At 48.8% G+C, this 27,712-nt stretch overlaps 1 protein-coding gene across 18 annotated transcripts in view; it reads right to left on the reverse strand.

The window, feature by feature from the left end:
* NFASC (neurofascin) overlaps window positions 1–27,712 on the reverse strand; it is a 173,151-nt gene that overhangs the window by 122,815 nt on the left and 22,624 nt on the right. The window contains exon 1 of one of the 18 annotated variants that reach the window (XM_079107348.1): window positions 11,161–11,381. The exons of 16 other annotated variants lie outside the window; for them this stretch is intronic. The gene's annotated coding sequence lies outside the window, so the exon portion shown is untranslated. Of the gene's footprint in view, window positions 1–7,067; window positions 7,087–11,160; window positions 11,382–27,712 lie in introns of those variants that run through there. One more of the 18 variants, XM_079107332.1, reaches the window with a different exon arrangement.

Raw genomic sequence — 27,712 nt, forward strand, 5'->3', positions numbered from 1 at the left:
GCTGGGATATCGAGCAGGAGGCCAAGGTCCAGGTGGCAGAGCAGGGGGAGCCTGGGATAAGAGCGAGGGAGATGAGGAAGGATAATGAGCAAGAAGGGCTGGGGCACACAGAGCCTTGTGCACCATGGGCATGCATCTGATTTTATGGGAAGCAGGAAGGAAGGCTGTATGGGGAGGCCGTATGGAAGGGAGGCTGTATGGGAGTGTTTGAAATGCTAAGGAAAAAAATGATTCAACTCTACTTTTTAGAGTGTGCTGAGACAGACTTCATTCAGGACCACTGTGATACTCACAGGGGCCACAGCACGGGACTCTGGTGGGGAGAGACTACGCTCAACTCCCAATGCAGCCTGGGTGAAGTGGGAATTTATAGGCAAGAGGCAGGGTGAAGGCGGTAGATGGACATTACTAAGAGGCGTTCTCAGGGGGAAGTGGGGTCCTGACTTAAACCCACCTAACTGGATTCTTGCTGAAGTTTGGCCAGGGTGGTCTGACATCACCTGGGAGATGAGGAGCTGGTCCAATATTGGGGGGGCCAGAGAAGGAGGTCTTGCTGACTTGCTGAAACTGGACTGGGCACTGTGCTCAGGCATGCTAGGAGAAGGCCTGGGAGCCTGAGGTTTGGTCAGAAGCAGGAAGCAGTGGCTTCCCTGGCCTTGTCCATTATCCTGTGTCTTTCAGGTGTCCTGGCTTCCCCATCAGACTGGGAGCTCACTGAGGACAGGGCTGTGTCCTCTCTCATACTGCAGCTCCTGATGACATGAGCGAAGTCTCCCTCTACCTTTTGACTCCTCCCTTCAGCATCCAGGTCGGGCCTACTCACAGAACTGGGGAGCACCTCCTACCCAGAGATGAGCTCCTGGGGACTGCTAGCATTAGCTCTGGCAGGTTCCAAAATCGGAAAAACAGAGGCGAGATCATCACTTTTGCCACCACCGGACAGGCTTCCCTATCCTGGTCTGCACTGTCTCAACTCAGTGCCCAGTGGCTTTGCAAGGGTGTGACCTACACAGGTGCACACCCCCCCCCCCCCCCAGGGTGTCTAGACCACAGGGCTGGTCATCTGGGGCCCCCAGGACTCCAGCACAGGCCAAGCTGGTCCCTGCCCCCCACGCTGAGGCTCCCTTGTGGGGACCGAGGGGGACGCTCTGACAGCCGGCCCCCCCCCCCCCCACTGCCACAAACAGCCTGCCACCTCCACTGCAGCCTCCACCGCAACTGCTGCTGCTACCACTGCCCCAGGGGAGCCTCAGTTGCCCGTATCCATAGCAACCAGCATTTGTGCCTTGCTGTCCCAGGAGGGCGGGCGGGAGGGCTGCTGCTCTCGCTGCTGGCTTATTCTGGCTGGTATAGGGAGCCTGCGATTCCTGAAAGCAATGTCCTCGTCCACCCTTGTCTGTTTCCTCTCTTGGTCAGCAAGGTACAAATGGACACCAGGCATTGAATCAGACACAGGACCTTCTGGCTTTCTCTGAAGTGGATCTCGCACAAAATCTTGCTTTTCCGATTCCTGGAACTCAGTGTCGGAACAAGCAGGAAAGCAACGCAAACCAAAATCACACAGCTGGAAGGGACGGGGGAGGTTCCACTGCCCTATCTCCGAGCCGGACCAAACCTCACCCCCGTTTCACAGTGAAAAACTCAAGCCTTTATTTTAAAAATTAAGGAAAAACAAAATTTAAAACAAAATTAAAATGCCAGCAATAACACTCCTTTCCTTCCAGATCTCAGAGAGCCCAGCCCTTCCTGGGACTGTTACTCTAAACCTTGTAAGTACCCGCTAAGTTGAACCCTGTGGTCTACACGGGTAGGTCATCACTTTAACATGGGCAGGGATGAGGGGTTGCCTGGTACCCGCGGAAGAGAGGCTCAGATGTTTGTTTTCACATAAATCATTTAGTTCCCTGCCTACCGACATACTTGCTGAGTCTATTTCCTGACTAGAAAATACGGTCAAACTCACTACGGAGGCCTGTGCAGGAACTGGGCACAACACAGCGGCTTTCCCCAGAATGAGAGGGACGGCACCCCCCCACTGCTCCCACGGCTGGGTGCCTGCCCCATGAGACCCCCAAACCTCTGGGCAAGGTCACACCAGACCAGAAACTGACCCTCCCTCACGCCTGACACTCCTCCTTACTCCAGACCCTCTTCTCCCTTGAAGATGCCAAACCTTTGAAATAAACACAGAACCAACAACTGAACCCCTTCAACCAGAGTCCATTCTCTCTGTCCCTTTCTGCAGTCTCACGAAAGAACCCCAAGTCCTAGTCTCCATTGCTTCGACTTTCCAAAAGAACCGCCTGGTTTGCGAAATAAAAATGGACCCCACAGCCCCTAGAATGTCAAGAGAAAAACGTGCCCTTGGCTGCTCTCAAACACTGAGGAAGCACATCTGTGGGGGTTTCCCAAACCACATTCCTGAAACTTAAGAGGCTGGCCCCTGTCACCTCTACCCCCACCCCCAGGCCTCCCGCCCTAGACTCCTGATTCTGCACAGGGGAGCACAAACCAAGGGCCTAGCCCGGCTGGCTCTGCAGGGTGCGGAAGGTCCCCTGAGCCCCAGTTTCCTCATCTGTAGAGTGGCACTTGCTGTATACCTATCTTACAGACTATTTTGCAGGGGCAGGGGAGCGATTACTTTTGTGGACCACAGAGTTTCTGAGAGCAGACACCAACTTGCCTTCTTAGCACTTAGCACCTGGCACACTGTAGATATTTTAAAATTTCATTTAAAAATAAAAAAATAAGGGTTGAGGTTGTAGCTCAGTGGTAGAGCGCTTGCCTGGGATGTGTGAGGCACTGGGTTCGATCCTCAGCACCATGTATAAATAAATAAAACAAAAGATCTGCTGACAACTGAAAAAAAAAAAAAAAAATATATATATATATATATTTTAAAAAATTAAAAATAAAAATAAATCAAGTTGCAGACAGACCCCAGCTTGTCACTGGGCTGTTCCCGCTTCTGCCCTAGGGCCAGCCTGGCACTGCAGTGATCCCCTAAGGGGAAGGTTTTCCTCACATGACCTCTTTCCACTCAGGAGAATCTCCAGTAAAATCAAACCGTAGGAAGAAAGCGCTCTAGGAAAGGCAGCCTCTCTGCAGAACCCCCCACCAGGGCTGGCCAGACCTTTCCAAAGATGGGTCCCTGCCCTGCCTCCTGGATGGTATTCGGCAATGCAGAATGAACCGCCAGGGGATTCCAACCCGGCAATTAACACTCTTCCAGCTGGGAAGGATCTAGCTCCAGAATGGCCAGACCTGCCACTCCCCTCCCCTCCCCCAGAAAGCACCAAAGGCTGCCACAGGAGTCAGGAGGACCCCAGATCAAAGAGAAGAGCCTCAGAGAGGGAACAGGGTGGCCAAGAAGCTGGGAGTATGCGGATTCATGCTGTTCTCTCAACTTCTGTATATTTTGAAAAACAAAACAAAATCTTAATTATAATTTTACCAGAACTAGGCCAAGGAAGCCCAAAGGGTTTTTCTTTTCCAATCAGAGGAAACTCAAGGCTGGATTTCCATTGTAAAGGAAAAAATGCCTTTGAAGTTTCAGGAAGTGAGAGGTGGTATAGAGAGTGTTGGCCTGTGTGAGCTTGGGCAAGTAACTTAACCTCTCTGAGCCTCTGCTCAGTTCTTCTAACCTTAAAACAGGTTCTGGTCCTCCTCACATGGATTCCATACAAAATAAGGTGCCTCTTGGGGCACTAGCTTAATACCTTGAACTAACACATAGTAGATGCCTGATAAAACTTCCTTTTGCTCCTTCCCTTGATGAACAAAGATGTTCTGTTGTATTCTTGTATTAAAGAGACTTAGTGGAATCAGATTCCAGAAGTCAGCTGCTGTCTAAGAATAACTAAAACACACTGAAAAAAATAAATGCTTTTAGACATAGGAATTCAAAACTCCATTGCCTGGGAAACCTGGCTGCTCAGTACCCATCTACAACTGAAGTATCTGGAACACATCATTTGCCACAGGGACAGGAAGCAGGCCAGGAACAGGAATGCATACCCCTCCAGGCCCTTGGGCGACAGCAGGTTTAAGCAGGAGGACCTGCTAGGAGGGGTGCCGAGCATTTAAATACCACAATGACTTGAACAGATGCGTGTGTGTCAGTGTGCATAAGAGCAGTATCACTCACCACAGCCCAAAGGAGGAAGTAACCCAAATGTCCATCAACCGATATGTAGATGCACCAAATGTGCTCCAGACATATAATGGAATATTACTCAGTCTTAAAAGAAATAAAATTGTGATACTTGTTGAAATACGATGAAGCTTGACAACATCAGCAAAGTGAAATAAACCAGACACAAAAAGACAAGTATCACACGATTCCACACTTACCTGAGGTTCTTAAAAATAGTTAAACTCATGGAGAAAGACTAAAGACTGGTGGTTTTAAGGTGGTGGAAGGAGGAAAGAATGGGGAGTTAGTATTTAATGGGCACAGTTTCAGTTTGGGAAGATAAAAAAAAGTTCTGGAAGCAGGTAGTGGTGGTGGTGATATGACAGTGTGAATGTACTTAATGTCACTGAACTGTACGCTTTAAAATGAGCCAGGTGTGATGATGCACACAGTTCAGGACACTGAGGCAGGAGGATTGCAAGTTTGAGGTCCGCTTGGGCAACGTAGAAGACCCAAGACCCTGTATCAAAATTAAAAAAAAAAAAAAAATCTAAAGAGTTAGGGATGTGCCGGGTGTGGTGGTAAACCCAGTGACACTGAGGCAGGAGGATAACAAGGTCAGAGCCAGCCTCAGCTATTTAGTGAGGTCCTAAGTGACTTAGTGAGATCTTATCTCAAAGTAAAAAATAAAAAGGGCTAGGGATGTGGTTCAGTGGCTAAGTGCCCCTGGGTTCAATACCTGGTATCAAAAAGAAAAAAGAAAAAGAGTTGAGGATGTAGCTCTGTGGTAGAGCAACTTTGTTGTATATGCAAGACCCTGGATTTGATCCCTAGTACCACAAAAGAAAAAAGGGGGGGGGGGATAAAGGAAGGAAGGAAGGAAGGAAGGAAGAAAGGAAGGAAGGAAAGAAGGGTTAAAATGGTAAATTGTATGTAGGGTATACTTTATCACAATGAAATAGTTATAATAACAAAAGGAAGAAAATTTAGAATAACAATGACAACCTCTGGGTTTCAATTTACATTCCATTTTCCCAAAAGCTGAGAATACCCTCAAAATATGCTCCCTCATAGAGAGGGGTCAAATAGGACCCAGCAAGGTTAGGCAGGTGGTAGCAAGTCCTTAGCACCATGTCCTTCCCTACCAGGCTGTTATCTAGGATCACCCCTGCAATGTCAGGATCAGACCCTCTACTGCCCCTCCCACCTGCCCAAGGAGAGGCAGAGCCCCAGACCTGAGCGCCTGGTAGCCAGGACCTGCAACAGCCAAGCTCCCTGCTGCTTGGCCTCCAGCACCACCCTGTGGGCTGGAATATGCACCTTGCTGCCTCAGCCCCACAGGCTGGGTCTGACCACTGTGTGAGGAGCTTACCTTTTTGGGGTACTTGTTAGCCCTGCCACCTCACCCAGGGCTGCTCTCTGGAGTTGGGTTCCTCAATAGGATCACAGAACTCCAGGGTAAATGGTGCCAGGGGAGCAGCTTTCACACCCACCTGGGATGCCAAGAATGGCAGCAGCAGCAACAAAAGTCACCTCTGCTCCCATGGGCTTCCCTCCTAAAACCCTACATGTTGACAGTGTAATTTTCACACCTTGAGTCCCTCCACCACAGGCCAACGTTTCCTCAATTCTCCTCTTCCTATGGCTTCCCCAGACTCATGGCTGAAGTGGGGGAAGGGAGGGATCTTTCTCTTGCCATAAATCCAAGGTATACCATGTTCATGGATAAAGGCAGAGAGGGTTCTGAAAGCTGCAGAGATGGGGGAATCTGCCTACAGGGGTTATTCTGTGTGTCCCAAATAACTGTTATCCTCCCTTGAAGCTTATCAAACACTAGAAGTGACACAAAACCATAATATATACTCTATGGTTCCATTTATGTAGAAAACCAAATCTACAGTGACAGAAAGCCCTTCAGAGGTTGCCTGGGTCTAGAGGCTGGGGTGGGGGACTAAATGTAAATAGGATGAGGGGACTTTAGGGGGCAATGGAAATGCACTGTCTTCATGGTTGGGGTGGTCATATGGGTACAGACATTTACCAAAACTCACCTGACTGCACCCTTAAAATAACTACTGAATGTAAATTATACCTCAGTACAGTTTATTTTAAAAGTTAAAAGAAAAACAAACTGACAAACTCCCTAAGAAATGGGATAAAAGAGTCACATGCTATGCAAGTAATTTAGGAGGCAGCTATAAAGGGCTCAGGAAGAAGACAATAGATGTCCCTGAGGGCTGGACCTGTACCAGGAAATTCTCTGCTGCCTCCAAGAGAGCTGGAGATGCCTCCCCACTCCACTTCTGACCAGCTCCAGAATTTCAGAGCAAGGCACACAAAGATCCTATCAGACCCCAGCAGGCTGATGGAAGTCAGAGTCCCAAATGTTCCCTCAAAAACTAGCTAATAACATCCTGTCTTGGCTGGGATTTGTGGAGGGGGGAACAGGGTGGCTGGTACCTACCAGAAGCTCCTGCAAATGCCTAAGCCCATTACCGTGTCACAGTGTCACAGACAGCATCTTACCCTACAAAGAGGTCACGGCAGGGGAGCAGAGGGAGTGGGGCTGGGGAGAGCTGGAGAAAGCCCAGCTGGAGGGAGGGAGCAGCAGACAGATCTCAAGCTCCCTGGCCTCTGCAGACATTCTGCAGAATGTTCCCTCACAGCCTGTTTTCCAGGAAAGGGAACACCTTAAATTTCTAATAGTGTATTACTCAGACACCTCCAGACTCTTTACTCTGTTCTTCCATCCTTTTCCACCTCTCAGGCACATGTGAGATCCGGGAGATAACCTGGTCTAAGCTGGGGGCTGAGGCAGTGGAAGGTTGGGGTCCCCTCTTCCCTTCAGGCTCTGCTGTGAGAGAGAGGCCCGGGATCATGAGAGGGGGAGTGTGGAAGAAGGAATGTGAAGCTGAGATCTGGCTATGCTCACACTCAGAAACCCAGCTGGGGGCTGGGGGTGCAGCTCAGTGGGAGGGCTCTTGTCCAGGCTCTGGCTTCCACCCCAGCACTACAAGGAAAAAAGAAGAAGAGAAAAGAAAGAAATCCAGCACCAGGGTAATAGAAATGCAGGTGTCCGGCCAGGTGTGGTGGCACAGGCCTGTAATCCCAGCAGCTCAGGAGGCTGAGGCAGGAGGATCTTGAGTTCAAAGCCAGCCTCAGCAACTTAGCAAAGTCCTAAGTAACTCAGAGAGATCCTATCACTAAATATATATATATGGGCTGGTGATGTAGCCCAGGAGTTAAGCACCCCTGGATTCAATCCTTGGTACCAAAAAAGAAAAAGAAAGGAAAGAAAGGAAAAAGGAAGAAAGAAAAGAAAAGAAAAAGAAAGAGAAAGAAAGAAAGAAAGAAAGAAAGAAAGAAAGAAAGAAAGAAAGAAAGAAAGGATGAAAGGAAGGAAAGGAGGGAGGGAGGGAGAAAGAGATTCAGTTGTCTACACTAACATCCCCTGTCCAACGCACTTTCTAAACATAGAATGGTTCTAGGGAAAAACAGACCCCTACTCAAATCCTGATTCTATACCTAAAGGTTGTGTAACCCTAGGCAAGTTGCTTAACCTCTCTGCTTCCTCAGCTATAAAATGGGATTAGAATATCAATCTGCCTCATCAGGTTATCGAAGGGACTAAACGAGGACATACATCAAAAGGATGGAACAGTGGCTAGGGACAGTCAGCAAGCAGCCTACCCTCTCATTCTGACCCTACTCAGTCTAGAGCAAAGTGAAAAGTTACTTCTCCTTTTTTTAGAAGTGATTATAAGTGTGGGGTCCCATCATGAAGACCGCTTTCAGTTTCCTGTACCAGACAGACAGCTTGCTGTGTCCACACTAGAAATCTACCGGAGGATGTTCTGTCTACACTGAGATGCAAATGTGGGCCCTTAAGTATTCTTAAATGTCAAGAGAAGTTTGCTTGAGGCATGCAAAGGCTGCCAGAATCCCTGAGAATTACAGACTGAGATGACATTCAGACCAGCGGGGAGCAGAGCTGGCACAGCGAGCCAGGGGTGGATCCAGCATGGTGGGCTGGAAGTACAGGGACTGGGGGCAGCCCTGGAGAGCCTGTCACAGAGCAGAGAGAGGGTGGAATAAACCAGGCCCCCAGGCAGTTCAGCACTGGCTGAGCTGTGACAAGAGGCAGGGACCAGAAACTGGCATGAACCAGAAGAGCACTAAGAGCACTCTCACCTCCAGAGACCCAAAATGGGGTCAAAGTCAGCCCAGGGAGCAGCAAAACAGGCCCCTGAGCATGTGGCCCAGCATTGGCACCGTACTGGTGCTTTTGTGAATTTGTTCACCGACTGTCACAAAACTCAAGAGGCAGAAGCTCGTAAGGTCACAACTGATGGATGAGCAACGGGGAGGGTGCTTCTCTGGGGTGGAATTGGGGTGGGAGCCCAGGCAGTGTGGGGCACCCCCCACCTGCCTGACCACCATGCTCCACTACTTCCGGCGTGCTGGCAGCCCTCGCTCCTTGCTTCATATCCTCAGGGGAGAAAAGAAAGTCCCTAAACCCAGCCCAGGCCCATCCTTCTCAGGGTGCCGACATGACGTAGATCGGGTGGCAGAGGGGGCAGAAACCTCTGAGCAGTCCAGCTGGTTGACAGGGAAGAGCCCCACACCCCGCCCAGATGGCTCACTGATCCCAGGGAGGAGCGCTTTCTCCAGTCTCTGCTGCCTCAGCTTGGAGATCCCCCAGCATCTGTCCCTAGCAGACACCAACTAGAGACACTGGTGTCTTCTGTACACAGAGCACAGCATACCCGAACTCTGGTGAGAGGCCCAGGAACAGGTGCCCTGGCAGGAGCCAGGGGCTTCTTTCTGGTGAACAGTCACATCTGACTCAAGGGCAGAGGTGAAATGTCCATGAAGTCACAGGTGACTCCAGAGTTCCCCAGGGATGTTCGTCATCTAGGGCTTCTGGGCTTGGGGAAATGTCCGGCCTTCCTGGCCTTTCCTCAGGACCCCGAATCCCAGCCAGGCTCTTGGTGTGCCTGGAAGCTGCTGGGTAACTGTGCCCCCTGCTTTCTGCACTGTCTGGCATCTTTCACTGGGCAGGATGCTGCTGGTCTAGGGTCCAGGAAACAAAGCTGCCGTAAGAAAGTCCCTCGAGTAGTCATCAGTCCAGAGGACAGCCCCTCCATGAAGGGCAAGACCCCTCTCAAAGATCTCCAAGGAAGAACATTCCACCCAGACCCTCTCCAGCAGCAAGTACTTCATGCATCTGACCTCCTTGTGGCCACCAAAATAATCTACTTTGTCACCTTCTCCTGCAAGGCAACAGAGTCGAAACTCTAAGAGAGCCCATTCTTGGCCTGGGCAGAGACCCAGGCCAGTCATGTGACACTAAACAGTAAGCTAACCTCTCTGCACCAGCCTCCTCGATTCTAAAATGAGGGTAGTGCAGGTCTTTGGACGGTCTCTGTGAGGACAGGGCAGAGCTGGCACGGAGAAGCCCTCCGTGAAGGGTGCCACTGATGTCACTGCTGTGGATGGTCATCTTACCAACACCTCCTGGTGCACCAGGAGCATCAGCCTCAGAGAGAGGACTCTGCCAGGACCAGAACAACGCGGCCTGCCTGCCTCCATGGAGAAGGCCCATGTCTCAGTGCCTGGGCTTTCCAGGAACTGCCCACAGCCACTGCCAAAGGTTTCACAGACCTAGAGCCCCTTGAGAGGCTCAGTGGAGGACCCGGGGCCACTCCTCCAGGCGGGGTGCCCCAGGCTGTCTGCAGTTGGGTCGACCACACACTACCTGCCCCCACTCTGCGCCCGTCCCTGCACCTTTCTAGGTAGGAAAGCAGGCGTCCTGGCACACGAATCACAGCAGCTGTGCTCCTCAACAGCCAGCTTCCTCAGCTGTGGGAGCAGTGGGAAGCAGTGTCCCCGGGGTCTCCAGGAGCCCTGCCTCCTGTGCAGAGCCTCCCCATCATCCGCTGCACAGGGCCCTGGGGCGCCGTGCTCAGGGAGGCCCAGATTTCTGCTCTGTGTGTGGAGTGGAGGCCAGCTGGTGATGCTCCCGTTTCCCACCCGCTTCCTGGCAGAAGGGCCGGCCTGCCTTTGAGGAAGCTGAACCCTCTAGTCTGAGTCAGGGATGCAGTGTTCTTCCAATAGCCTCAAGTCAGCCAATCCTGGCCCTAAGGCAGCCTTCCTGCCTTAAACAGGGTCACTGAGCTTCCAATCCAAACAAAACCTTTAAGTCACTGTGTCCAAACCTCCACCTTAGGAAGCCCATATGGTGGACAAGACAGATTGTCCCTTCTGCCGGCCTCTGGTTACCTCCCATCTCACAACCAAAGAAAGCATCACACATCTCCTTTGAGCCAGGTGAGCCAGGCTTCGGTGGACACTGACATCACCTTGTCCTGGTTCAGCACTAAGTGACAGGAACCAAACCTCCCGGAACCAGAACCTGTTCTCCACCCCCAGGTGCCAGCTGAGGGCGAAAGGGACTATTCTCACCTCCTCCCAACCAGCAGCTCGGGTGTTTCTGGTCTGACATCCAAGACAGAGCTGGACAGTCTTGGCGGGAGGGAGGGGCCAGTTGGGGGTGGGGGAACCCAGAGTAAAGGGCCGAAGGGAGAAACAGAGGCAGTGGCCCAGGAGAGGACAAGTCCCAGAGCCCTTGCAGACTCTGCGATCAGATACACGGCCCTAAGGCTCCCTCCCACAGCCGCTCCTCCTTCCCACTGTCCCAGACACCAGTCATGCCTCAGACCCAGGATCCCCGGCCACGCATAGCAGGTTTTGGGAGACTTGTCCGTTGTCCTCCTCCTAAAGTGCTCACTCAGGTAGGGTAGGAGATGCTCATCAGGGCTGCCTTCCAGGCCGCCTGCTTCATGCCCAGATTCACCTGGGGCTCAGCAGCTCCTTGCAGACCTCAGACATAAGTACACCTCCGGCGTCATCAGGACACTATGCACGGTCCTGACAGGCACCACTTCAGAGCCTTTCAAGGCCAAAGCAGGAGCAGGAAGGGATGGGTCAGGAGGTGAGAGGCAGGTGAGAGCTTAGCACCCTACCTCCCTCCAGAAGGACTCACGGCCTGGCTCCTCCAGGGTCTCCTCAGACGCCCTCCTCAGGGACAGGTGGGGATGGAAAGCTTGCATTTCTCAGACCCAGGCCATCCCATCAGGGAGACGGAGCCCCAGTAAAATTCCAGCCAGAGCCCCTGCGAACAGGCAGCAGCCCTGCCCTGTGTGGATTCGGAACCATCCTTGGTATCCCTGCTCCTTGATGGCCCCCACTTGCCACCTCCCCAGCCCTCGGGGGCATAAACGGGGCTTTATTATCTCAAGCCCACCACGTCCTCTGTGAGCGTGTGAATGGGACGCCACACAATGCGCTGGTTGAGTCATGGCTACCCGTCTCCCCCCCCCCCCACCCCCCACCCCACCCCCGCTCGCTCACTCACTCACTGCTGGGTCCCCCTCATGCATAATGGAGGAGTTGTGTGGCCCATGACACAGCCAGGCTGTGCTCCTCAGGCTCCAGGGGACAGACGGAGAGAGGTACCAGGCTGGGCCAGGCTCCCCAAGACTGGGGTAGGGCAGGGAGCAGACCCCCCAGTTAAGATTCGGAGACGTAATGTTTTGTGGAGGAGCAGAGTGTGGCAGGGGTGGAATGTCCTGCAAGACCCCAAGCCAGGGATGGCAGTCAGTCATGGAACAGTTATTCAACCCTGTCCTGTCCAAGGTTGAGCACTGGCCCTGCACAGGACAATGGCTGTCTACAGCTTCAGCCATTGGTCCACATCTGCTTGAGAGTCTGGGGACAAGCATCTCTTCCACTTGACAGCCCATCGCACATTTGATAATGGCCAGGCGTGGCCACCTTCCCACCCGTCCAGATCTACTGGTAGTGTAGCTCTGTCCCTGAAACAGCCCCTCAGAGACTGCCTGCTTCCATTTGCTCCCCTGTTCCATTTCCCCTCCGGGGGGGGCAAACTTCAGTGGGCCTGGGATTTCCCTCCTCACTTCCTGGCGGGAGCACAGCTTCCTAGCAACAGCCTGGAGCAGTTAGCAAGGACGTTAAAAAGTCTTAAAAATTCGTATACCCTTTGTTCCATGAATTCAATTTCTAGAAGTAGTCTTCATAAACGATCTAGGATAACTGAAATATTCAGGTAACACAAATGTGCATCAGAAGACAGAGGTACCTCAGAATCCATGGGGAGTAGCTCAGGACCCCCTGGGGACACCAACGTCCACAGATGTAAACTGGCGCAGCATTTGCGGATGACGTATGTGTACCCTCCTGTAGACTAAACCATCTCTAGATTACTCATACTACCCAACAGCACAAATGCTATGTGAATAATTGTTTAGAGAATGATGGCAAGAACAAGTGTGAACGGGTTCGGAACAGATGTCATTTTTTCCTAAATATCGGTTGAATCCATACATGCAGAACCCACAGAGATGGAGGGCAAAGCATATTTTTTATAATAGTTTTAAAATGCTAAACAGCTATGAGTAGGAGAAATGAAAACAAACTGTTACATCCATGGTTTGACAGACAACAGACTGTGGAAATCATGAATTCTGGAGCCAGAAGACCTGAGTTCAAGATCTGGCCCTGACTTTCATTGACTGTGTTACCTTGGGCAAGTTACTTAGTCTCTCTGTGCCTCAGTTTCCTTATTTATATAATTGGGACAATAACAGCATTTGACATTGCAAAGATTCAATAAATGATAGTATCTGATTCTGTAAATGCTTTAAAAAAAAGTTTAAATTCTTACTATCATAAACAATGAAATATAGTTACTAAAATGGTGAAACAATATGAGAATATTTTAATAAAATGAAAGATTCCTCGGGCCCCTGGCCCAGCTCCCTCCGGCCTCACTGACCACCCCACCCAGAGCTCTTTTTTTTTTTAAATTTATTTTTATTGTAAACAAATGGGATACATGTTGTTTCTGTTAGTACATGGAATAACAGCATACCATTTGCATATTCATATATTTACATAGAGTAATGATGTTTGATTCATTCCATTATTTTTTTCCTTCCCCCCACCCCTCCCACCTCTCTTTTCCCTCTGTACAGTCCTTCCTTCCTCCATTCTTGTCCCCCTCCCACCCTCCATTAAGTGTCATCATCCGCTTATCAGTGAGATCATTCCTCTTTTGGATTTTTGAGATTGGCTTATCTCATTTAACATGATATTGTCCAATTTCATCCATTTGCCTGCAAATGCCATAATTTTATTATTCTTTATAGCTGAGTAATATTCCACTATATATATATATATACCGCAGTTTCTTTATCCATTCATCAATTGAAGGGCATCTAGATTGGTTCCATAGTCTGGCTATTGTGAATTGAGCCGCTATGAACATTGATGTGGCTGTATCTCTGTAGTATGCTGATTTTAAGTCCTTTGGGTATAGGCCGAGGAGTGGGATAGCTGGGTCAAATGGTAGGTCCATTCCAAGTTTTCTAAGGAATCTCTTGTCTACAATGGACATGGCTAGTGGCGGTTGCGTGTGGGGTAAGGACATGAAGAAAGGCCCACAGAGACCCTCAGCCTCAGAGCTGGGACAGAGGGGTACCCCAGGCAGGGGCAGAGTCCTGTCCATGCAGAGGTAGCCCCTCCCCACGGCGGCAGGGTAAAGGACTAATGGAGACCAGAGAGAGTCCACACTACAGAGGAATAGAAAGAGGTGGGATTCTGAGAAAACCAGACAGGCATCCAGATGACCTCCTGCTGGGTGGCCCCGAGTGGGGGAGACCCAGAGGGCAGCTGCTCCTGCTGCCCCCCACTCTGTTCCCGTATGCTGGAGCTAGCTCAGGGTGAGGGTCCTCTGCTGGGCAGGTCCCCTGGCTTTTCTCCTCCTGGAGGCAGCGGCTGCAGCCCACCTGTATACACAGCCGTTCTCAACCCAGGGAGCCTGACTCCCCAGTGAGGGACAGGAGCCAGCAGAGGAGGCAGCCAGGGGGAGGAAAGTAGTGGGGAAAGAGAGCGGCCGGGGCTGGCTGGAATGTGGGTCACATTGGCAGAGGACAGCAGGCGCCAATACAGAATGGCCACAGTAACAGCTGGAGTGCCTGGGGGACAGCCATCCTCCTCAGGGCAGCAGAGTCACGCTCCCCGCCACCACACCCAGCAGGATCACTCCCTCTCAGCCAGGCCCTCGCCTACCAGGTCTGGGGGCCAAGTCCAGCCCACCCGCTCTTCCACACCAGAAAACAGCAGCAGCACAATGACTGCCTGCAGGGACAGGGGACAGGTGACTGAGTAAGCCAGAGGCCCTCCAACCAACCACGTCCGTCGGCTGCGGTCCACGTCGCAGTGAAGGTCCAGGGGCTGCTTCTCCCTCACAGCCCATGTGGAAGCGAATTCTCTTCCAACAGGGAACTTGTGGTCATGACGAATTCTGGTCTGAGGTACTTAAGCAGAAGCTGGGGGACCCTGTCAGAGCTGCAGAGATCTCTGCACTGAGGGCAGGTAGTCAAGGCCACTGAGCACCTGTCCAGGACCAAGACCCAGTTGTCCACAGTCGAGTTGCTCTGAAGTAAGCCCTTGAGGACAGATGAGGAGCCCCTAGGACAGCCCAGGCAGGGTTGCACCCACCTAGGCCTGTCCCTGCTGTGTTTGGTGTGACTGCTGTGTGGGTCTCTTTGTGGAAGGCAAGGGTGTGGGTTTCTCTGGGGAAGGGCTTCAGTTACCTTGTACGTGTCCCAGGGAGTGTGAGCATGCTCTGTGTGTGTGACATATCTCTGTGCACCTGCCTGGCTTGGGGGCATATGTGTACATCTGTCCCAGGGTGTCTCTCTTGATGTAGGTGTGTGCTCAGCATGTGGGGCTACCTTAGTGTGGGGGGTCTGTTTAAGTGGGTATATAGATGTCTCATGTGTGTACTGTTGGGTTTACAGATTGGTATCATGTGTGTGCTTGTGAGTACGTGTGTGTGTGTGTGTATGTGTGTGTGTGTGTGAGTTTATGTGGTGAGTTCTTATATATAAATATGTGTTTTGATATTGGGTCAATGTGTTTTTTTGTCCTAGTTCATGTATGTACGTCTCTGAGCATGCACATCGATCTTGATACATGCACTGTATCTCTGTGTTTCCACATGTGGTATGTATGTGTGTGTGTGTGTGTGTGTGTGTGTGTGTAGGAGCAGAAGCTGGGCAGACAGGGCAGGCTTATGGGCTCCCCATTGTCCACTTGGGAGCAATACTGAATGAATCTTCCACAGGCAGATCCTGCAATGGCTCCCTGGTCTGCAGAATAAAATCCAATTCCCCTGGGTTGACATCTAGGGGCCTCCTTGTCAGCATCCAGCAATGTGACTGCACTTGCTTTTCTCCAAAGGCCCAGGATAGCCACCTCCATACCTCTGTTTGGAATTCCTTGCCCCAGCTCTGCCTAACCAACCCTCTTCATCCGGTGAGGTCCAGTGCCATGCCCTTTCTCCAGGAAGCCTCCCATACCTCCTGCTGGACCTGCCCTCTCCCACCTCTGCTTCCTCGGCATATTAGTATATGCCTCACTAAACCCAGATTCTGTTCCTTCACTGCAATGATACATGCAAATATTTCCTATCTACCTGCCAGAGAACTTAGACTTAGTGACTCGTCTTTTGCAGCACCCCAGGTTTCTTGTCTAATGTCTGTATCCAGAGGCCTGCAGTAAAAGTGTAATGATCTGTTCCACTTGAGTTTAGCTAAACAGCAAGCCGGAAATGGAAAGAGCAGCCATTGTCCTGCAGTCTTTAGAACTGGCAGGTACAAGACACAGACCTGAGAGATGCCAGGCCTGGTGTGCTGCAGAGCTGGGAGAAGTCCCTTGGTCATTCTCTCTACCCCCAAGAGGTACATGCTCCACATCCAAGGTTCTTTTAGGTGGGCCGAGCTTTAGTGGTGTGAAGATGCAGCCTGTCCTAACTCTAGGACAATCTATCAGAAAGGCTAAGATTTTATAAGAGGGCTACCTACCAAATGATGATAAGGGTGTGGTACAGTCACCTGGAACTCTCAAAAAGTACAGATAAAGCACATGCCAGCACAATCACTGACAGTGTGAACTAAAGCTGAGCACACTCAGATCCTGTGGCCCTGTAGTTTTGTGTCTGAGTGTTTACCCAGTGGAAATCAGGGTTTACGTCAGTAAAAAGACATGTTTGAGAACAACTGTACACAAATTCAAGTGAAATTGCAAGCAGCCCAAATCGTCAAAAAAAGACAAAGTCAGAAATTCACATTTCCTGATTTTGAAATTACAAAGTTCTGGAACTCAAATCAATGTGGTAGCAGTGTAATGATAAACACCTAGACCAGTGGACTAGAATTAAGAGTCTACAAACAAACCCACACATCTATGGTCAACTGATTTTTGACAAGAATGCCAAGTCCATTCAATGGGGAAAGAATAGTTTCTTCAACAAATGGTGTTGAGACAATCGTCTTTCACCTACAAAAAAATGAAGTTGGGGGCTGGGGATACAGCTCAGTTGGTAGAGTGCTTGCCTCGCAAACACAAGGCCCTGGGTTCAATCCCCAGCACTGCAAAAAACAAAAACAAAAACAAAAAAACAAAGTTGGATCCCTCACCCCATACCTCACACCATAAACAAAAACTAGGTAAAAATGGAGCAATAACCTAAACATAAGAGCTAAAACAACAAAACTCTTAGGATACAACTCAAGATAAATCTTCATATCTTTGAGTTCGGCAGTGGATTCTTGGATGTGACACCAAAGCATAACCAATAAAAGAAAAAATAGATGGGATTTCATCAAAATTCACAACAATTGTCAAAGGATTGTTATTTAGAAAGTAAAAGGACAACCTACAGAATGGGTGAAAATATTCATAAATCACATATCTGATAAGAGTGTAATATCAAAAATACATGAAGAGCTCATAAAATTCAACAACAACACACACACAAATCCAATTTAAAAATGGGCAAAGGATCAAATAGACATTTCCCCAAAGAAATACATGAAACATCACTAACCATTATGGAAATGCAAAGCAAAACCACAATGAGATACTACTTCATAGAACCTACTGGGATGGCTCTCTAATCAATAAAACAGAAAGTAACAAGTGTTGGCAAGGATGCAGAGACACTGCAAGTGCGCTCATCAGGTGTTTATTGCTGGGACAAAATACCTGAGAAAAACAACATAGAGGAGGAAAGACTTATTTTGGTTCACAGTTTCCAAGGGTTCAGCCCATGGTAGGCTGGCTCCATGGCTTTGAACCTGAGATGAGGCAGAACATTGTAGCAAAAGGACATGGAGGAAGAATAACTCATTTCCTGGCAGGAAGGAAGAAGAGAGAGAGCAAGAAGGGCCAACGACAGGGTAAACCTTTAATGGTATACCTCCAGGGAAGCACTTCCTCCAACTAGATCCCATCTCTTACAGTTTCCTTCCAATAAAGCCATCAGATGATGAATTCCTCAATGAATCCATCTATTGATAAGGTCAGAGTGCTCATGACCCAATCCCTTTCCCAAATCCCCACCTCTGATCATGGCTTCACTGGGTACCAAGCCTCCAACACATGAGTCTTTGGGACACTTCCTATCCATAACAGGAACCCTCCCACACTGATTTACAATTTAAAATTTAAAAATGGGCAAAGGACTTAAATAGTTCCCCAAAAGAAACACATGAAATGATGCTCAACATCACTAACCATTATGGAAATGCAAAGCAAAACCACAATGAGATACCACTTCATAGCACCTACTAGGTTACAAGGTTCACGTTGATTACATTCCCGTTGATGGCGATGTAAAACAACCCAGCCACTGTGAAAAAGCTGGGTAGTTCCTTAGCAAGTAATATGCAGAATGACTACATAACCCAGCAATTTCACTCCTCAGGACATACCCAAAAGAACTGAACACTGAGATTCATGAACTTAAAGTCGATGTTCATTGCAACAATATTCCAAACATGAAAAAACTCAAGTGTCCTCTACAGGAATGAGAGGTAGACACAATGCTGTATATCCATATGATGGAATATTATTGTCACAAAAAGAAATGGGGTTCTGAGGCATGCTACAATATGGATGAACCTTGAAAACATTATGCTAAGTGAAAGAAGCCAGGCACAAAGGACAAAGAGAATACAATTCCACTTATATGAAATAGCAGAATAGGCAAATTCAGAGACAGAAAGTAGATTAGCGATTACTAAGGGCTGGGAGGGGCAAAGAAAGGATAGTTATTGCTTAATGGTTACAGAGTGTCTATTTTTGGTGATGAAAACATTTTGGAAATAGGCAGTAGTGATGATAGCCCAACATTGGTTATATTCAACAACCCTGCATTACAAACAAAAAAGGCCAAAACAATTAAAAAGAAAAAAAATCAAAAATTTTTTTAAAATACTAAAAAGGTAAAATGCTTTTGTGTACACAAAAGTATATATATTTATGTATATATTTTAAGTATATATAAAGCCATTTATATATTTAAAATATATAAATATACATGTACCATATAATATCATATAGGTATGTTTTATGTATATACACACACACAAACACACATGTATGTATCCACAGCAAAAAAAATTCAAAAAAGGTGCAGTGTCCTCTGCTTTGCTGTCTAAGCTGTCAATATCTGACCCCAAATAAATGATTGCTGGGATAAATGAGACAAAGGCATGAAACAGTTTTCAGAAGTGCCATTTCCCCCGAGGGCGATATTCTTCAAACCCTGGAGTGAGTTACTGTGGTGACGGAGTGGAGGGGGCATCTATTCTTGGCTCTGAAATTCCACTGACCTTGTCATCCACTTTCAGGCCTGGTTATAAAATGGGGACAGTGTCACCAGCCTCCAACATGCCTCTGAGATGTGCTAAGAACCAGAATGAATTTCTCTGACCACTCACCTTCCTGGCTTCCCTCTCTAGAGTTCTATAATTCTATGCCCATCACTGATGACTTCGGTTTTTTTGAACGAGCAGGAAAATGACCACCACCTACTAGGTCAAAAATATACCTGGTACTTTGGCCTCGGTGCTCTGCCCAAGGGTTCTTTCCAACACTTCCAAAGCTCACCAAAATATTTAACCTGAAGCCCTGAGCAGTCCAGGCTACAGCAAGAGACATGCTATTTTGAAATTTTTAAAAGTTAAGCTGGTTGTGGTAGCACACGCCTGTAATCCTAGAGACTCAGGAGGCTGAGGCAGGAGGATCACAAGTTCAAGGCTAGCCTTAGCAACTCAGCAACACCCTAAGTAACTCGGTGAGGCCTTAAGCAACTTTGAGAGATCCTATCTAAAAATAAAATCTACAAAGGGCTGGGGATGTGGCTCAGTGGTTAAGCACCCTGGGTTCAAACCCAGGTATCCCACCCCCCTCAAAAAAATTAAAACAACACACCCTTCTCCTCACACTGCCCCCCAGCCCTCACAAAGATAGGGAACAATAAAAATTGTAATGTTCCCTCCATGCTCCCTTCCTCAGTGACTCAATTCTCAGGAAGATGGGGATACATCCTGTACACCTGTGGGCTCTCAGCTGACCGGTCCCCTCCAGCAGCTGTGGATGCTATTTTGTGTCAACCCTCCTCCCACCCTTCCAGGTGATATTTTTTAGACTTCATCTTCCTAAAACTCCCAAATTGAAAAATCTTTCTTTGATTTCCTGAAAGCATACATAATTCAATAACCATTCACATTGGCGTTTTATTGGATGCCTATAAAGCCTTCTGACTGATCTTTTAAATGAACACACCAGAATTTATACATTTAAATGAGCACTGTCTCGTTCAAGAGGTCCCCTCAGGAGGCTGTACACATATTCCAACAATGCGCCTGCCCTGCTTGGAACATTTCTGGGGCTCCTCTTTTCCAACTGCCTTCAAAGCCTGCAGCGTATTCTTTTGATGGGCCCCATGGTGGCAAATTTCTATTCTATCAGGGTAGATGTGATTTTTTTTTTTTATTAAGTTGAAAGAGCTAAGAATGGAAAAGATGGAGGTGATGCATTTGGGAATCATGGTTAGTGTCAAAAGCAAAGAATGATCATCAAGGAAAGAGCTCTGGGCTCCTCTGAGGAGGGATGAAACAAGGTTCTAAGCACTGGAGACATCAAAGGAACACGCAAGCAGCCCCCACATGGTGTGGCTTTGGGAGACAGCACCCATGTGGGTAACCTGATAATATCACGACAAATAATGAGAAATCACCCCGTTGTTACCACTACAGTCCCTTGTTCTGGCCATCCGGGTCACTCTGTCTTGATCAGGGACTAAGAACCAGAAACTTTCCTATAGCAGTTGTTCAAAGTCATGAGCCTGGAGCAGGCACAGGGAGCAAACTGCCCATTCTCCAAAGAAGACACAGATCGCACGTGTAACAAAGCGGCCCGAATCTGGCAGTTCCTCCATACATCAGTGTTAAATTACCACATGACCCAGCCATGCCATTCCTAGATATTCACCCCAAAGAACCGACAACAGGTGTTCAGACAAAAGCTTGTGCACAAAAACGTTCATAGCAGCACTCTTCACAATAGCCGGTAGAAACAGTCCAAATGGTCCATCAGCAGATGAATGGATAAATAACATGTCTGCATGGACAACTGGTTGTTGTTCCTCCATAAAAAGGAATGGAATACAGATGCCTACTATAACGTGGCTAAACCTTGAGAACATTATGATAGGTGAAAAAAAAAAGACATAAAAGATCACATCCTGTAGGATTCCACTGATATGAACTATCCAGAATAGACGAGTCCATGGAGACAGGGCAGATTAGCGGTTGTCAGGGGCTGAGAAAAGGGAATGGGGAATGACTGCTTAATTGGTAGGGGGTTTCCTTTGGGGACGATGAAAGTGTTCCGGAACTAAACAATGGTAATGGTTGCACATTTAGCACACTGTGAATGTACTAAAACCCCCTGAATTGTACACTTTAAAATAGTTAAGGCTGGGGGTGTAGCTCAGCAGTAGAGCGTTTGTCTAACATGCAAAAATGACCCTGAGTTTGACCCTGAGCACTGCACCAACAACAAAAAAAGGATAAAATGTAAATTCTACATTGTGTGCATTTACTATAAAAAGAAAGAAGGAAGGAAGGAAGGGGGGAGATGGAGAGAGAGAGAGAGACCGAGGAAGGAAGGAAACAGAATAAAGAAGTGGACCTTACTCTGAGCTAGCTAGGTGAGGTGGCACACACCTGAAATCCCAGGTACTTGGGAGGTTGAAGCAGGAAGATTGCAAGTTTGAGGACAGCCTCAGCAACTTAGCAAGACCTTGTCTTAAATTAAAATAACTAAATTAAATTAAAAGGATGGGGGATGCAGCTTGGTGGCCCGAAGCTCCTGGGATACATCTCCAGTACCAGGAAAAAAATGTATTCTAAACTCTGGCAGGAGAGCTTTGGTATGAGGACGGCAGCAGCTGGAGCTCTCAAGGGTAGCAGCACTGAGTCCCTCCAAGTGGCCCAGCAGGAGGGTAGTGCTGGACACAGGCCACAGGTCAGTGACAAGCAGCCCATGTGCTCTGGCCCTTCACCATACCAAAATATTGGTTATAAATGCTTTTTGATAGAACTAGAGAGGCTGTGTGTGGAAAAAGATCCCCTGTAGGGAGAGGTGAGGAGAGGCAGGAAAAGATCCTGCAATAGGCCAGAGGAGGACATTTCTAATCCAGCTGGTGTTCTCATCCACCCTAGTCCCCTGCCTGTAGCACCATGGCCATCAGATTATAGCCACACTGCCATCTCTTTGGAGCCACCAGGGAGTGAGCCTGTGGGTTGGGGAGGGGACAGGAAAGGAGCAGCCCTTTCCCTTCACCAGCAGCTGCTTGGCATGAGGGCCACCCAGCCTCACGCCTCTGCTGGCCACTGCCCATCTTTCCCCACCTCCCTAAGGATGCTCACAGATGCTCCTGGGTATATCTGCATCCCCAGCTCGAGGCTTTATCAGGAAATGAACATGCCAGGCAGGCAGCCGAGGCTGGTCTAAACCGTTCAGCCCCCTTGGCAGTCTCTAGCTTAGGGGTATGCTTTCCTAATCTTTGTGCTTGAGGATTTACCAATTCAGAGAGGAGACAAGACCCTTAGCAGCCATTACAAAACTAATAACATTAAGACTTAAATGGTTATTATCGGTCCAGATCCCTTATTAGTTGTGACAGCCCGTGAATCAAGGGAGCAGTGAATTTTAACGTTCAGGAAAAATAATTTTAAAAATTAAATGGTCTCAATCAGGATGGCCATTGGATTAAAGGTCCAGCCTCTGTGATGGGAGACCCAGGAGAGAGTCTGCTCCTGACCATGTATTCATTTATTCTACAATGTAGCACAGATATTTCCTGGGCCCCTATTATGTGATGTTGAGGACAGACTCCCTGTCCCTGTTGCTCATATCGTATGGTGGGGGACATGGAGCTTTGGATGAGCTGCATGCTCCCAGCATTTACAGAGCCAGGAGGAAGGAATGAAATGCTTATTGCTGCGGCCACTAATGGGCAGTCCCAGGGAGGACCTAGGGATGATGTCCTGCTTGAGGGATCCCTTGGAGCCCAGGGGCACCTGCCAGTGAGCAGAGCATGGCTAGAAGTTAATGCCATCAAGTTGTTAAAGGCCACCACCAGAAGGGGTATGGGAAAAAGAAGCATCCGGAGTGCTCGTGCTGAGGTAAGAGGCCTGGCCATGGGAAGGCCAGTGAGAGGACCTATCACTTGAGATTTCCAAGAAAAAGGAGTGAAGGTCATGGCCCTGGCAGTAAAGGAGCTGCTACAGCTGTCAGGGGGTCCTGCAGTCCCTGCCCTGAGCAGGCCAAGCAGTGAGGACAGGCCAGGCGCAGGCAGGCTCTACTCCACAGAAAGACTCCTAGACACACAAGAGAAATGAGGGGGAAGGGAAGTGTCAAACAGAAAGCAAGGAAGGGGGAGAGAGGGAGACGGAGCCAAGCAAGGAGAGGCGGCTCTGAGAGGTAACTGCAGGCAGACCTGTTGCCATGGCAACGCCCTCCTGCATGGTACCCAGGAATAAATTATTGATCACGGACACTGCTTCTCCTGCCTCCCCAAAGCCCTCAGTGCTCTCTTTGCCGCCATCATTAGTCTCCCCCTCACTCCACCTGTTCGGCATTTGCCTGAAAGGGTGACTCTGAGGCCCAACGGGAGCCCAGCAGAATCACCAGGTCTCCTCCAGGCCCCCCTCAGATCATCCCTCATCATTATGCAGGCTTGCCGTTCTAGTCACCAAGGATGGACTGAATTATGTCTTCCTCAAACTCATATGTTGCAGGGCTAACCCTCAGGACCTCAGAATGTGGCGGCATTTGGAAACAGGGTCTTTAAAAAGATAACTAAGGTAATATGAGGTCATATGGGTGAGTGCTAGTCCAATATGACTGCTGTCCTTGTAAGAAGGATAGATTAGGACACAGATGGGCACGGAGGGAAGGCAGCTAGCTCCAGCCATGGAGAGAGGCCTTAGAAGAAACCACCTCTGGTGACACCAGAACCTCACACTTCAGCCTCCAGAAATGTGAGGAAATAAATTTCTTTTTAAGCCACAGAGTCTGTGGCACTCTTATGTCAGCCCTAGAACACTGACATACCACCCAAGTAGGACTCCCCTAAAGCCACCTGTCATTCTGGACAGCCCTCACAGTACTGAAAACTGTCTCAGCAGAGAGTCAGAGATGTCTGAGATCCCATGTGTTCCCCAAACCAACCTCTAGGAACTGGAGCCTGAGGATGCCAAAGAGGCGAAATGTCATCCCAGACTCCAGGCAGCAGATGTGGCACCAAGAAGGCAGGGACAGGCAGTGAGGAGGCCCCCCTGGGCTTCTCCCCTGGGGTGACCATCATGGCAGTCAACCAGCTTCTTGAGGCCCAATCCCCTAACCTAAGAAAGCACAAGGCTGACAGATGGCAGAGCAAGCTTGAGAAATGGAATGCCGAGAGTGAGAAGCAGCCCAGCCTGGGGCCTAGGTGGGTGGGCTGAAGGGCCTATTTTGAGAAGGGTAGCTCCTGCTGTCTGAGTCTAGTGTGTAGAACGGGGAGGGAGTGACCTTCACTTCAAAAGATCAACACTTATGGGGAGGATGTGGATAAGCTGGAATCCTGTGCAATGCCATTGGGAATGTAAAATGGCGCCACCCCTGTGGAAAACAGCAGGTCAACTCCTCCACAAGTCGCACGTAGTTCACCATGTGGCCCTCAATTCCCCTCCTAGGTATATTCACACAAGAACCAAAAACAGGCACTCAAGCAAGTACAGGTGCACACAGGCTTACAGCAGCACTGCTCATAACAGCTGAAGGGAAAAACGGCCCAGAAGCCCATCAACAGGTGAGCGAGGAAACATACTGTGTCGATACACACAGCAGATAATCAGAAGGTGGGCTGCACTGTGGGTGAGCCTGGAAAACATTACTGAGTTCTTTATATATCCTGGAGACGAATACTCTACCTGCGGTACGTGTGGTAAGGATTTTCTTCCATTCTGTAGGCTCTCTCTTCAAGAGAACTCAAAACCCAAATAACCCAATCAATAAATGGGCTAAGGAACTGAACAGACACTTCACAGAAGAAGAGACACAATAGATCAACAAATATATGAAAAAATGTTCCACATCTCTAGGAATCAGAGAAATGCAAATCAAAACTACTCTAAGATTTCATTTCACTCCAGTTAAAATGGCAATAATCAAGAATACAAGCAACAATAAAAGTTGGCAAGAAAGTGGGGGAAAAGATCCACTCATACATCGCTGGTAGGAATGCAACTGGTGCATCCATTATGGAAAGCAGTATGGAAATTCCTCAGAAAACTCGGAATGGAATCACCATTTGACCCAGCTATCCAGACTCCTGGGTTTATACCCAAAGGACTTAAAATCAGCAAACTACAGTGATGCAGCTACATCAATGTTTATAGCAGCTCAACTCACAATAGCTAAGCTATGGAACCAACCTATGTGCCCTTCAACAGATGAATGAATAAATAAAACATGGTATATATACACAATAGAATATTGCTCACCTTTAAAGAAGAGTGAAATTATGGCATTTGCTGGTAATGGATGGAGTTGGAGGCTATCATGCTAAGCAAAATAAGACAATCCCAGAAAATCAAAGGCCAAATGTTTTCTTTGATATGCAGATGCTAATTCACAATAAGGGGGTGGAGGATAGGGAAGAATAGAGGTACTTTGGATTAGATAGAGGGGAGCGAAGGGAGGGGAGGGGGTAAGGAGGCAGGAAGGACAGTAGAATGAATGGGGCAGTTACCCTATGTACATATATGATTACATGACCAGTGTGATTCTACATCATGTACAGCCAGAAGAATGAGAAAGTATACTCCATTGGTGTATGATGTGTCAAAATGCATTCTACTGTCATGTATAACTAATTAGAATAAAATTTAAAAATATTTTTTAAAATGTTACTGAAAACTAAGTGAAAGAAGACAGGCACAGAAGGCTATGGTATGATTTCTTTTATTTGAAATATCCAGAATAGGCAAATAAGCAGACTAGTGGTTACCAGGGGGTGAGGAGAGCAGGAAATAAGGGGCACCTGTTCATGGGCATGAGGGGTGATGGAAATGTTTTGAACCTATGGTGAAGCAGAGGTTCCAAAACATTGTGAATCTGTGAAATGTCACTGAATCATTCACTTTAAAGCTGCTTATGTGCCAGACACAGTGGCTCACGCCTGCAATCCCAGTGGCTCAGGAGGCTGAGGCAGGAGGATCACGAGTTCAAAGCCAGCCTCAGCAAAAGCAAGGCACTAAGCAACTTAGTGAGACCCTGTCTCTCAATAAAATACAAAATAGGGCTGGGGTGTAGCTCAGCGGTCAAAAGGTTCTTGATTTCAATTCCTGGGACCAAAAAAAGAAAAAAAAAAAAAAAAAAAACCCTGCTTATGTGATGAGAAATTTCACCATGGTAAATGACTATTTTTAAAGTTCAGTACTGTGCGTATGAGGGGTTGTCATTCCTTCTCTGTGACCTTTTCATCAGCACTGGCCGTCCCCCTGTCCACCCTCACTGAAACCCAGCTTCATCTCTGAAGCTGCATCTGCATCAGCTCGTGGGGGCTCTCCCATCTGTCTGGGTACTCACTCACCTTGTCTGTTGCCCTCTTAAAGATCTAGGGCTTTTCAGTTCATTTTTCCAACCGGATAGCAAGCCCGTGAAGGCAAAGCCACAGCTTTCATTCTTTTCCCAAGCAGGGAGGCAGCGAGGTTCAGCAATTATGAAGCAAACAGGCTGGAGACACACACATGTTGCAATGCATTCCTCATCCAAAATGCCCGGAAATCTGGAACTTTCTGAGCACTGACCTGATGCCTCACTCTATCCGCACTAATGCTGTAGCCCACGCAGTGCTCACAGCACTGTTGCTAGAGTCAGGGGAACCGATTCTATTCGCTATTCTCTGACTGAGCCCGAGTCCTAGGGATCCTCATAAGGGCTACCAGTCCGAGTGCCTGGCAGTGATGGGAAGAAGCTCAAAGGAGGGCCTCCGCTTGGGCAGAAGAGCGCTGCACACTGCAAAGCACGAGGCAACGTAAGATGCTCCGTGTAAAGCACACACTGACCAACTGCTTGATGAGCTGGTGGCCACACCTTGGACACTGCCCCCAAGTATCTCAGCCCCCCTGAAGGGGCTGGGACTGGAAGAGTAGCTCTCAGCCCAACCAGACAGGATTGAGTGGAAAACCGCTTCTCATCAAGGGTCCACCAGGGGAATGAACAACTCCTGCCTGGACAGGACTGGACCTTGCAGAAGCAAAGACAAGGACCTCGAGTGGAACGGACCCATCTCCTGATGAGAGAGCAAAGCAGAAAGACCCCAGGTCAGGCAGAACTGTACTAAGCTGAGACTCCATGCCTGTGTCCCAGAGATACAAGCCCAGGGGAGGGCTGACCAGCCTGGAAGAACTCTGGGGCAGTTCACTCCCACCAGGAAGGCAAAGCGAAAGGGAAAGCTTTTCCTAAGGAAGCAGCAACAAAAGAGTTAATCCCAGAGTGGTACACGCCCACCTGCTCAAGGGTCCCCTCCCTCCTCAAACTGCAGCATCTGCTGGGAATCAATATGCTTTCCCTCCCTGCAGGTAATTAGGTCAGCTTAGAGGCTTTCCTAGGTCAGGAGCCGGGAGGAGGGCTCACTGGCTCAGGCCTGGCGCCCAGGTGCAGAGCTGGTTCCTTCCTACAAGACAGGCACTCACCTGGTTATGTGTTGGCCAAAAATGAAGGGGCCCTGTGTGGCAAAAATGGATGTAGAGATACCATCCTGGTGTCCCCACTCCTCTGTCCCCTTGGTGAGCCCACTGCCCAAGGAACAGAACAAAGGAGAGAGTCAGCCCTTGCTGGGTCTATAAACAGGTCAGACAGAAAGGCTGTTGGGTGGAATGGGGGGCAGCTAAAGGTCCTCAGGGAACCAACTCACGGCAAGATTATTCTAGTGGTTAAGTTTCAGCTTGTGAGACAAGTCAGAAAACCCCCTTGCAGCCCCTCAGAGGGAAGAACAGAAAGATGTCAAGTGGAGATCTCTTATGGCCCATCTCCTCCTGGCTCCCTCCGTCCCCACAAGTGGATTCCCCCTTGCCAGGAGAGAGC

Source organism: Sciurus vulgaris (genome assembly GCF_902686455.1).
Source record: "Sciurus vulgaris genome assembly, chromosome: 12".
Taxonomy (NCBI): domain Eukaryota; kingdom Metazoa; phylum Chordata; class Mammalia; order Rodentia; family Sciuridae; genus Sciurus; species Sciurus vulgaris.